The sequence below is a fragment of the Triticum aestivum genome, chromosome 6B, assembly GCF_018294505.1.
Source record: "Triticum aestivum cultivar Chinese Spring chromosome 6B, IWGSC CS RefSeq v2.1, whole genome shotgun sequence".
Lineage (NCBI taxonomy): Eukaryota > Viridiplantae > Streptophyta > Magnoliopsida > Poales > Poaceae > Triticum > Triticum aestivum.
In genome coordinates, this window is record NC_057810.1 from 54,159,726 (window position 1) to 54,171,704 (window position 11,979).

Here is an 11,979-nt window from a genome sequence, read left to right on the forward strand (position 1 = left end):
CTACCCCAAATCAGCGTACCTCACATATCTGATCACATGTTCAGGATTTTTGCAACAAGATTACACGAACACTTTCTCTGTCCTGACCGACCCGCAGAGGCCTCCCCGCTGCCCCAAAATGATGCGCGATACAAAAGAGGTTGCTAGCGTCGAACCCAAGGCGGAGTGTACGTTTAGCGAAGAGGCCAGGTCGTGGTTCCACTGGCTCCAAGCAGCAAGCGATGCTCAGATTAGGAAGTAACGCCTAGCGCATGAAGGCGAGATCATTTCCGATGAGGCTCTGCAGGCCTACGTGGAACTCTTCTCGCGCCCATTGACAAACTCCCATATTGCGGCCATATTAACTCGATCAAATTACCGCATTTAAAAAGGAAATACACTTCAGCATCTTCTTTTCCCGCAAAAAAATGTTTTTAATGAAATCTTAACAACACCAACAGCGCAACAAGACACGTTCAATCCTTCAAGTCTATATCCGTACCGGATGTATAGCATATGAATAATTTTCATTACTAAGTTGGATGGATCCGGTACATTGGACGGCCAAGAGCTGCAGGCCATCAGATCAAGTCATATGATGCACTGAATCCTTCCACATGGGATATGGGATATTATACGAGTAAGAGCATCTCCAACAGGCGCGGCAAAAGGCGCGCTCGCGCGGTAAAATTACGTTTTAGCGCGCGCCGGCTGATTCCGCGCGCTACATCGGTGGCGGGAACTTACCGCGTGCGGGAAGCACTTGCGCGCGCGGGAGAAAGCGGCACGCGGCGCGGTAGATTTGGCGCGCCGCTTACCGCGCGCCTATAAATTGTCGCGCCCGCCACGCGCACCGCACACAGCCACGCGCCCTCCCCTCGCGAGCTCGCCGCTTCGCAGCTTTTCGCGCCACCACCGCGCCACCATGCCGCCGCGCCGTCGGGGTGCTTCGGGCTATCACGGCGTCCGCGCGCGTCCCAACGGCTGGTTCTCCACCGAGATACGGTCCGGCGACGTGTGGCTCGGCCTCGGGACATTCCTGAGCGCGCACGAGGCGGCCCGCGCGTACGACGCGGCGGCGTGGTGCTTGGACAGGCCCCGGTCGCAGATGAACTTCCGGGACGTCTTCACGCGCGAGCAGGCGCAGCGCGTCGCCCCTCCGCCGCGTCTCATCACCGACCTCGACCGTGCCGACCATGCTCGGCGGCTGCGCCGCCTCCTCGTCGCCGAGGAGGACGAGCGAGCCATGGCGGAGTGGCGCCGTCGCCACCCGGAGGACGTCGCCGACGAGCACGCCTACTGGCCGGAGAGGACGGCAAGGCACCGTGCGGAGCGGGCTGACCGGCGTCAGCGGAAGGCATTGGCGAACGAGCAGTGCGACATAGTTTCAGCAGGTGGGAGGTCGTTCTTCACGACCGACGATGACCGTTGGGACGACATATGGCTCTCAACCTCGGACGACACCGACGAGGATGATGATGATGATAATGATGGTAGCGACTTGGAGTAGTTTCTATCTATCTATCTATGCCGTAGTAGTGGCTATCTATCTATGTATGTCGAACTATCTATCTATGTATGTTGAACTATCTATCTATCTATGTAAAATATCTTGCATCGTTATCTATGCAAAAAAAATGTTCGCGCGCTGTATTTTTACCGCGCCTGCTGGAGCTGCGCGCGCGCGGCTTTACAGCGCGGCTGCTGGAGCAAACGCCGCGCGCCGCGTTAAATCAGGCGTTGGGCGCGCGCCAATCAGTTTTTAGCGCGCGGCGCGTTCGGCGCCTGCTGGAGATGCTCTAAAAAATTTGGATTTGCCGCGCGCGCGCTTCACAGGGATCCATGTGGAGTTACCTGGCAAGAACATGTCGACTATTCTCTCCCTTTTCGTCGCTTGCATTTCCTGAATCCACCGCTGCATCACTCCCATCCGCCGAAGCCCTAATCCCGGCCCTTCCAGCCGCCTCTCCCTCTGCAGTCCGCACCATGGCATGGAGGACAAAGGCGGGAATGTTGGCCCTGGTGCCGGAGCGTTACTGGAATTTGGGTCACGCACTGGAGACATTCAACTTCACAATGCTGGAAATCAGGTAACGTAGAGTGATTCTGATAGTGGAGTCAATTTTCTTGTTGATCTGTGCCTTCCGAAGTTCTGATCCAACATTAATCAAGCAATGCATTGCAGTCTAAAATCCGTGACCACCAGGTGTTTGCGTTTATGCGCACAAGGCTTCTCATTTTTCTATTCCGTACTTCCCAATCAAGGAGAAATCGAATAATGCCAGGAAATCATAGATTCCAACCTAACGTGGAGAGATTCTGATAGTGGAGCCAATTTTCGTGTTGATCCGTGCCTTCTGGTCCAACATTAATCAAGCTAGCTATACATTGCAGTCTAAAATTCGTGACCACCAGGTGTTTGCGTTTATGTGCACAAGGCTTCTCAGTTTTCTATTTTGGCGACCCCTACTTCCTAATCAAGGTGAAGTCGAATTATGCCATGAAATCCTAGATTCCGACCTAGAGTTTGTTTATTTGTGTGTGTGTGTCTACAAAGCTTTTCGCGTTTTCTGTCCAATCTTATATGCTGTTATACAATTGTATAAATCTCATATCCAACAAATGTTTGATGATATCTATAGCGATATATAGCACACAAATAACTTTCAATATGGACAAAATCCTAGAGGCTCGCTAGGTTGTTACAAGAGACGGCGGTCAGATGGCATAGTCAGCTAGTTCTACAATGGGGTCGACCCCAAAACAACACGGGAAAAGAAATCTTACTAGAAAGTACTAGATCCTAACTACATCTGTACAGTTGTTGGAGTATGGGACCCACACCATCCTTGTCGCCGGCTGGCGGCTAGCGTGAGATGAGACGGGAGGGGCCAACAGTGGAACAGAGCATTTGCGAACAGAGCATAACAGAGCACATGGTTACTTCTTCTCCCTCCAGAGTCACTTGCAGCGCGAAAATGAGAGGACGTCGCTTTCCGTGACTTCTTTCCTGAATCTTCAGGCAGTAGAGATAACAGCTTGGACTTCACCTGTAAGCACAGCACATCTCCGTAGCTTTATAACATAGAAGCAAGAAATGTCGTGTACTCCGTTGACTGTAAAGAAACGGTGGGGTACCTTTTAGTTCTCTTTCCTCGTAAAGGACCACAGCTATCAAAATGGGTAGCCGTGTTTACCAAATTTGTGACAGGTCTCTCCTGACCCAAATAGTAGTTCGTGTCTCCTGCAAAATTAACACATATAGTAGTTAAACCAATGCCCAGATCACAAACTGACGGAGATAATTCTGGTTAATTCATGGAAACAGTACGTAAGATAGGAATAACATCTCTCGGTCTGACAACTAGATTGCAGGAGATGATGAGATGGAAGAAGTGACTAAGAAACAAGATGGCTGATGAGAAGCGGGGTATACCTATTCTCACATGACCAATGCAGGAAATGTTGTTCCATTCATAGCTTCCTTCCTTTTTCCAGCTTTCCGCCACCTCTGGATCACATTTTTTGATAATGAAAGACTCCAGCGAAGAGGGCAGATAGGGAAACGGGAGGTGACAGGGAACTACATCAAACTCCAGTCTCTTGAGAGAGCAAAACTCTTCTAGCATTAACATAATCATCCCCACCTTCAGTATCTCCAGGGACTCAAGGGACCTTCTATTTTGTCTCATCCATTGCTGAGATATTGTGCCACAGCCAACAGAGATGATCAAGTTTTTTGTGTTACACAATCTACTCAGTGGCTCATTTTCTAACATGCAAGGGGTATGGATCCAGAGTGAGTAGACCTTCAGGGAGACCTCGAACGATGAATCTCCATCCATTTCACCTGTTTCTGCAGCCAGATGAAGCTGCTCACAGTCTGTAATTTCTAGCCAACTGAGATATGAAAGAGCTCCAAGCCCACCCAAGGATGACAAGAAAATACAGTCTTTTACAACCATTTCTCGAAGTGCCGTGAGACTCTGGAACACCTCTGATGATGGAAGAGACTTCACCCTGGAGCAGTTGCACAAACTTAATGATTTAAGATTAGTCAGACCAACCAGTGAATCGAGCAGAGGAAGTTGGAGGTCACCGCACTGCATCATAGACAGTTCCTTAAGCGTGCAAGGGAGTAGTCCACCATCAACATTCTCCATCATTCTCAATGAGTAACAGCTCCCAATACAAAATTCTGTAAGATCATTCATGCTCCCAAATGATAAAGGAGCATGTTTTAACTGTGCACAGGCAACAATCTTTAGGATCCGAAGAGTGCAGATATAGTGTTCCTGCAGTAGAAAGCTCTCTGACAACGTAGTCAAATTTGAACAATTGCTTATGATGACTGATACTAGCTTGGGTGCTGTGGTCTGAGAATCTACATTATCATGGTGGGCCCCTATTCTTGGGAGGATTTCCAATCCAACATTATTTATTTCCAACTGCATCAAAGTCAGAGGTAGAAGTGGTAGATTCCTCAACTCTTGACATCCTTCCACCACTAGGGTTTTCAGATTTTGAGGGAAGGAGTCACCAGATGATGGCCCAATCCGTTCCAATCCACTAAGGTTTTGCAACTCGAGGTGCTTGAGTAACTGCAGATTTCCAAGAGACGGGAGGTGCACCCAGTTTTTGCACCATCTCAGCTCAAGTGACACCATATTGACCAGAGGGTGATGGTTTATCCAAGATGGGAATCGGACACCACTATATCCTGTAATTTCCAGATTTTCAAGACAAGCATGTGGCTCAAGTTTATCAAGAACTAGGTTGTCTTCCTTTAGATCATCATTAGTTTCAGACCAGTTAAGTGACAGTGACCTAAGATAGGATTTATCATTTAGCTTTGCCTGGATAACCTCTTCATGACCCCCAACATTCTCAAGGTTGCACATTTGTAGCTTGCAAAGGCTTGTTAAATTCTTTAATGAACTTATTCGGTGACCTTCCACTGACTGAATTTTGAAGTTATACAACTCTTGCAGTGAAGTTAATCTGCCAACAGGAAACTCACCATATCCATTACTACCATAGGACACATACCGCAGATGAAACATGTTTTCCATATTCTCCACTTGTTCTGATGTTGTACCTATTCTTTTCGCTGCAGTAAGTACTTGTAAATGATAGAGCTTAGAAAGTCCATGTATTTCCTCCATCCTAGAGACAGAGATATAACGAAGGTGCTTATTAGCAACTTCATTTGGGAAATAGAACTTGGTTATCCCTTTTAAGCTCAATAACCGCAAGCACTTGACAGTTTTTATGACTTCCTGCAGTGCATCTTCATGACCAGCACTGACATGATAAGAGTCTTCCATGACGAGTGTACACAAACTCTTAAAGCAGGAAATGGCCTTGATCTCCTCACATGATAACTTGCTGAAGTTTGCTATCCATAAGTGTCTAACTGTACACTTGTGATGCAGAAAACCACCGGATTCAAGTCTTAGGCATTCACCGATAGAAACATTACGTGCCAATTCATGCAGTAAATCATGAATGACATAATACTCCGTGTAGTATTTCTGGTAAGGATCAACTGTTGGCACAAAAGTAAAGAATGACTTTCTTGCCAACTGCACAAAGTATCTTCCTCCCATGTCTTCTGGCCTTTCGGAACCACCTTCAGTTTGTAGGATCAGTCCTGAACCCATCCACATTTTCACAATGTCTTCCTTAAACTTGTGATCTTTTGGAAATATGCTACAGTATCTAAAACAAAGCTGTAAGTGCTCAGGTAGATGATGGTAGCTCGATCGAAGAACAGTTGTGACGATAGCATCAGTGCTTCCTTCTAAATGTTCTAATTGTCTGTGCAGGTCCTTCCAATGCTGATCACTTACATTGCTTTGTAGATGGCCACCTGCAATCTTTGTCACCAAAGGACAGCCATGAAACTTTTCTGCTATTTCTTCAGCAATTGGCAAGAGGTGTGCATAATCTTCCAAATCCAAACCATCAAATGCATACTTCTTGAAGAGCATAAAATTTTCATCTTCATTTAATCCATCTAAGTGCAAATAATCATTTCTACTTCTCATCACACCTGCAACCATATCTGCCACAGATCTCATTCGGGTTGTCAGCAGGATCTTGCTTCCTCTCTGCATACTCCGCAAAGGAGCCATTAATGTTTCCCATTCACTTGTTTTGCTATCTTCCCAAACATCATCCAAAATAAGTAGAACTTTCTTAAGGCCAAGTTTGTCCCTGAGAATCTGTTGCAATGCTTCCAAAGTATCAGCATTAGGCTTCTCTTTTGTAACTGCCTCCAAGATCTTTTTCATTATCCTTGTTGAACTGAAAACATTATCAGAAACATGTACCCACAGAATACAGTCAAAGTGTGCTGAATCTTTCAACTCTTCGCAGACAATCTGAGCAAGGGTTGTCTTTCCTATACCTCCAATTCCGATTATTGCAAAAATCGGGACTCGAGTAACTGTATCTGGATCATCATATACATTATGAGTCAACCACCTCATAACCTGGTTCTTCTCACTGTCACGGCCAAAGATCTCAATAGGCACCAAAGTGGAGCTAGTCTGCTGTTCACTGCTTTCAGCATGATCTTGCAAGACAAGATTATCAACACGGCATAAAAGCTGAAGGAAATTGCCCACATCTTGAGCAACACTGTCTAACTTCTCTATGGCCTCCCTCAGCTTCTTTGCCATCCTACCCTCAGAAATCATCCTTGCAAACTTGCCAACAATCTTTTCTTTGTAAAACCTTGTGATTGGATTACGCACCTGTTCTAGGTTGTGGGCTTCTGCCTCTTCTTCAAGCTTGCAGTAGTCCATCTCATCAAGTACATCCTCAGCCCCCTCGACCTATCCAGTGCATCGCTTTGCTCGCTGATTTCCTGACGATCAACAGCATCATACACTGCTTGGATCTTCTTGAGCTTCGGTGGCAGACTATTCTTGAGCCGCTCTAGATCTTTAGGCTGGTACCTCTTACTGAGATAGCCGAATGCCTTGTTCACGATGAATGAGATGGCCGGTGTTGCAACCGATTTCCCTGCAAAGACCAGTGCAGCAGTAGCTGCCATTGCTGTGGACAGGAGGATTGGATCTCGCTCTCTCGACAGGAAACAGAAAGGACAAGGAGGAGTCAGGAGTCAGGACTAACACAACCAAAGAAAGATCTGTGCAGGCGACTTGTAGTCCTTGATTCCACAATATAAGCCTCCATTGACTTTAAGCAACGATTTTATAAAATGATATAGTATTAAAATGCTAGTAGATCATATTATTTTCGGTGGGACATGGAGCTGGAGCAATCAAAATCGATTGCTTTGACGTGGAGATACCTTTAGAGAGTTGTGTTTGACTTTGGAATCGTTCACCCAGATCATTAATTTCTGTGGAAGCACGTATTGTACTTGTTTATGCCAAACAACAAGTTCCGCGCAAGCACGTCATACATTAATAATAGTGACAAGAAACTTTCAATAGAGTGCATTACTTGATAACTACTCCGTATAGTTATTAAGTGAACATCATGGATGCGCCTAATGCCGATGGATTTTAATCATGCAACTACAGTTTTGACTATTGATCAATCACTCACATGATCTGGTTCCAAGGTAGGGTCAACCGGTTCTGGCTACTGGTTTATGGTCCTTCTGCAGTTCTGCATCTAGTGCACATGTAACAACTCAAATCTGAATGCCTGAGTTGCTCATCATATCAGTGAATTGTTCCAAACTTGTATTAGCAAGACAGTAATGACCACCATCTATTCGTAAGACTGTAAATAATGAAGATATCAAAGACTGTGCTACCTTAGCCAAGAGGTGATGTCCAGACATTAAAGGGTGGGTGCTCTTTAGCTGTATCGAATTTCATCTCTTCCTCACCTTGTTCAATATGATGTCGAGGGCTGGAAGGATGGTGCTCCTTGCACCACCGTAGATGCCTCTTTTTTGCCAAAAGAAAAACTGTAAATACTACTTTAGGAACACCGAAATAAGGGGTGGGGACACAGTATAGAATCTTGCAGAATTTCAAACATACTAATAGTAGACATTTTATGTACCTCAAATTAAGAGACATGCTGTGCGAGGAGTGACTGGTGCATATTTGTTCCTGGTGCGAGGCTGTACAAGTTGGATTTTGTTTTTAGAAAGAGGTATCGTTTGATGGAAAGGAGGCAAAGAACCCTAATCAGGTGCGTGTTGAACTGTTGAAATGTAGGCGAGGGGGCAAAGAACCCTGAAGCGACTTACCAGATGAGAAGAGTAGGCATGAATCAACACAAAAGTACTTTTTGCTCAAGCAAAAAGTGGCGACACAATAGGAGCACTGGATGTTGATCAGTTAACAAGTGGCGTATGCTTTCCAGGCAGAGGTGGAAGATTCAGTGACAAGTTAGACCTGATTCTAGTGTTGCACTTAAAAAACTAAGCTGCATCAGTTTTAATATATAGCCATTTTGTTGAACATAGGTGGAAGTAAATACTCTCCTTACTTATAAGACAAAATTTCATCTAATCTGAAAAAAATGTTATCCCTACAATATTTTCATGTACGGTTGAAACAAATTTTAGTTTTGTTGGAATCATCTTTTGGCTACCATGGAAAACATTGGACATGAACGATCGAAACAATTTCAGTATGTTGCAACGGAAACATCTACCACAAATGGTCGAACCAATTCCAGTTGTCATCAATGAAAATTCTTGAATCGGCTGGTTGATCAACTTCTTCTGCGTTAGAAACAAAATAGTTGTTTATAGTAATTTCCCATATAAACAGCATTGTATGAAACTGCATTCAGTTATCTCTCTTCATCAGTGCATGCAGCTTGTTTGGACAAAAGAAAGATGTGGGCAGCATGCATTCAGTTATCGTTCACAAAAAATTGGGTACAGGACACTCAACCTGAAATTGTGGCGCATTTAGTTTGCTGTAGAATACTGAAATACTTTGCTCGGCTACAATACAAATTATCCGTGTCAAATGTCGAGATTGCCCCCATTGAGATGAACAGTCACACAGCAGTTCTCCGTTATATAAGAGCTCACACTGGCTGAATGAACAGTCACCATTCACCACTTACCACAGCAGTTCTCTTTCTCTTCTCTTCTCTTCTCATTGCCTGCACGAGGAGGGAGATGGTGGTGAAGAAGAGAGTGGCGGCCATTGCCGCCATGTGCATGCTCCTGCTCCTCATGCTGTCAAGGCCATCCCTTCAGCAGTTCTCCGATCACTCCTGCGACTGCTACCGAAAGTGCTACTTCGAGTGCAAGAACACCTTCCCGATGCTCTGCAAGGTCGTGTGCGGTGGCAGCTGCAACGAAAACAAGGACCCTGTCGTCACCTGCATGGTCGCCTGCTGCACGGACTCTATCTGCGGCCTGCCACCGGCGCCGTCCGGTAAGAGGACCTACCACCCTACTTTGTGGGTCTGTCCGTAGAGGCACATTGATGGAATATGTGTGCTCCTTTTGCTGTTATTTTGTTCTGATGTTCTTGTGCTTCCACTGCCATTTTGCATATGCAGCTTGTGCTCCGGATTGTTTCCATGCATGCAGCCAGGTGTGGGGTGGCCATGGTCCCGCCACAGAACCTTGAAGATCTAAGATCGGTCGATCATGGGATCATACGATGTTGAACGGCTGCACCAATGCAATAAAATGTATCTCACTTCGGTGCACTACTTGTGAGAAAGTTTGTGAATCTTATAATAAAGCCAGTTATCGACCCATTTGGCAAATACCTGCTAATTTTAATGTGTCTTTGATTTTATCTTCCCCTGTCGTGAAGGCAAAAAAAATTGAAATTCATCAGTCAGAACCAGACAAATTCATCAGTACACACTAAATGGGACATGAGCAGAAATTCGACGTAGGATTTCCCCTATTCATACAACATGGGACAAAATCAAAAGAAAACAGTGAAAATGAGCACACGCATAATAAAAGAAACACAACATGTACCTGCATTGTACATAGACTTTTAACAAAGACGATAGTCACACACACCAAACACACTGAAGCACACAGGCCCGTGTATGAAAGAATTCAAGTTCAAACATTAGCCAACCCACCGAAGCCTTCACCATATCTCAAAAATAAGTAAAACTATCCCAGTAGCATTGCTATGCTACCGAATATATGCAAATTTTGTTAAGTAATAAAAGTGCATAGTTGCAAACAATTCATAAGAGATGTCATTCCATGCAGATACTTCACATCTCCAGGCACTTTAAATTGCAATTTGGCACTTACTGGTACTAAACAGCAGGTAATTAAACATGTAGTACACAATAGTTTTTACTGGTATGTGCCATCCCATATAAACAACATTGTATGAAAACTGCATTCAGTTTTCTTTCTACATCCTAAGGGCTTGTCTGGGAAAAAGAAAGATGATGAGCATCATGCAATTGTCTTATCAGTTTTTTTTTCTGGTATGACCTATTCCATTGGAGTTACATTCGGAAACTTGTAAGTTACACTGGTATGCCATCCCGTTAATGAACTCTGATTGATCTCCTACATGCAGCTGTATAGTTAAACAGAGGTGATTTTTTTAGATGAAAGGATCGAACCGAGCCCGAGTAGGGCTCGATCTTCACCCGGCTTTGAATTAACAAAGCCATCAACTGGCCAGGATTATAACAGCACACCAACAACCAAAGATAAAAAGGAAAACGGGGATGCAACCCCAAGGCAGCAGATACAAGGCACCGGTGAAGCTAAAATCTACGACCAGAGAATAAAAAGAGTACATCTTGGGGACTAACAGGGGCTAGACGGGATTGCGCCAAGGAAGGAGCTCTCCATCGACACGCCGAAGGAAAAGCAGAGCTGCTCTCACCAGAGCCAGCAAGAAAACAGGGCAACCACTCGAGCACACCCGAAGCCACAAATTGCAACTCGCACATGAGGAGCAGGCCGCAGACACTAGCCATAGGAACCGAGCACTTCAAGAAGACACGGCGAGCAATGGTCAACGACGCCACCAGGAGGGCCGAGCCACACCAAGACCAGCGACACTCCTCCAACAACGCGACCAGACCGCCGTAGAGGGGACCACTATCCCCTCTCGCCCAGGCCGAGGGCGTCGATCCACCGGACAACCGGACCGCGCAGAGGAGGAAATGAAGCAGCTTGAGGAGGACATCTATCCTCCATGGCGGGAAGTCACCGCTGGACGAAGGATCCGCCGCCAACAAGGACACCAAAGGCTTGCCGCAGGCCACCCTCCATCCCACAACCCAAAACGACGCCTTCAAGAAGGAGGTGCAGAGGCACCGTCGCCGCCCAACCAAGGTTGTGGATTTTCACCCGGGAGCAGGGGAGGGAGATGGACCTCAACGTCGCCTTCGGGAAGGGGAGCGGCGCCCGGAGCGCCGCCGACGATGTGGCCGCCGCCGGCGGCCAAGAGGTTACCCCAATCCAGGGCTCCCCACCCCACCACCACGACGTCGTCCACCGGATCTGGTAAGACATGGCGAAGGAGAGGCCGCAGCAGGAGCCAAAGGAGGCATCTTCAGATCTAGAGAGGCCGGACACGGGGAACCGACCACCAGCCGCTCGGATCCACCGCCGGCCCGCCGTCCTCACAGCCGGGCAGAGACGGCCCACCGTGCCAAGGGACGCCGCCCGCCGCCGGGGAGCGCCGCCCGCACAACCTGGAGCCGTCGCCCCGAGCCCAAGCCCCCTGCCCAGCGGCAGAGCGACAGAGAACCCTGCCGCCGCCCTCATCAGCGGCAGCGCGGGGAGCCCCGCGATTGCCTCTGGCGATGGCGAGGAGGGGAGGCTGAGAAGGGGGGCTGGCGGCGGCCAGGGGAGGGAACCCTCGAGTCGCCCTCGGGAGGGCGACGCGAGGGGAAAAACTAGTATGTGTGTTGAGCGTTCTGTAAACAGAGGTGATTAAATGTACCATAACTTGCACACTGCTATATAAACAGCATTGTATCAGAACTGCATTCTGTTTTCTTTCTATAACAACATGCAGCATTGCAGCTTTGATGTGA

At 46.9% G+C, this 11,979-nt stretch overlaps 1 pseudogene; it reads right to left on the reverse strand.

The window, feature by feature from the left end:
- Positions 1–3,015: 3,015 nt before the first annotated feature.
- LOC123133435 (putative disease resistance protein RGA4) lies at positions 3,016–7,109 on the reverse strand (annotated as a pseudogene).
- Between the last annotated feature and the right edge of the window lie 4,870 nt (positions 7,110–11,979).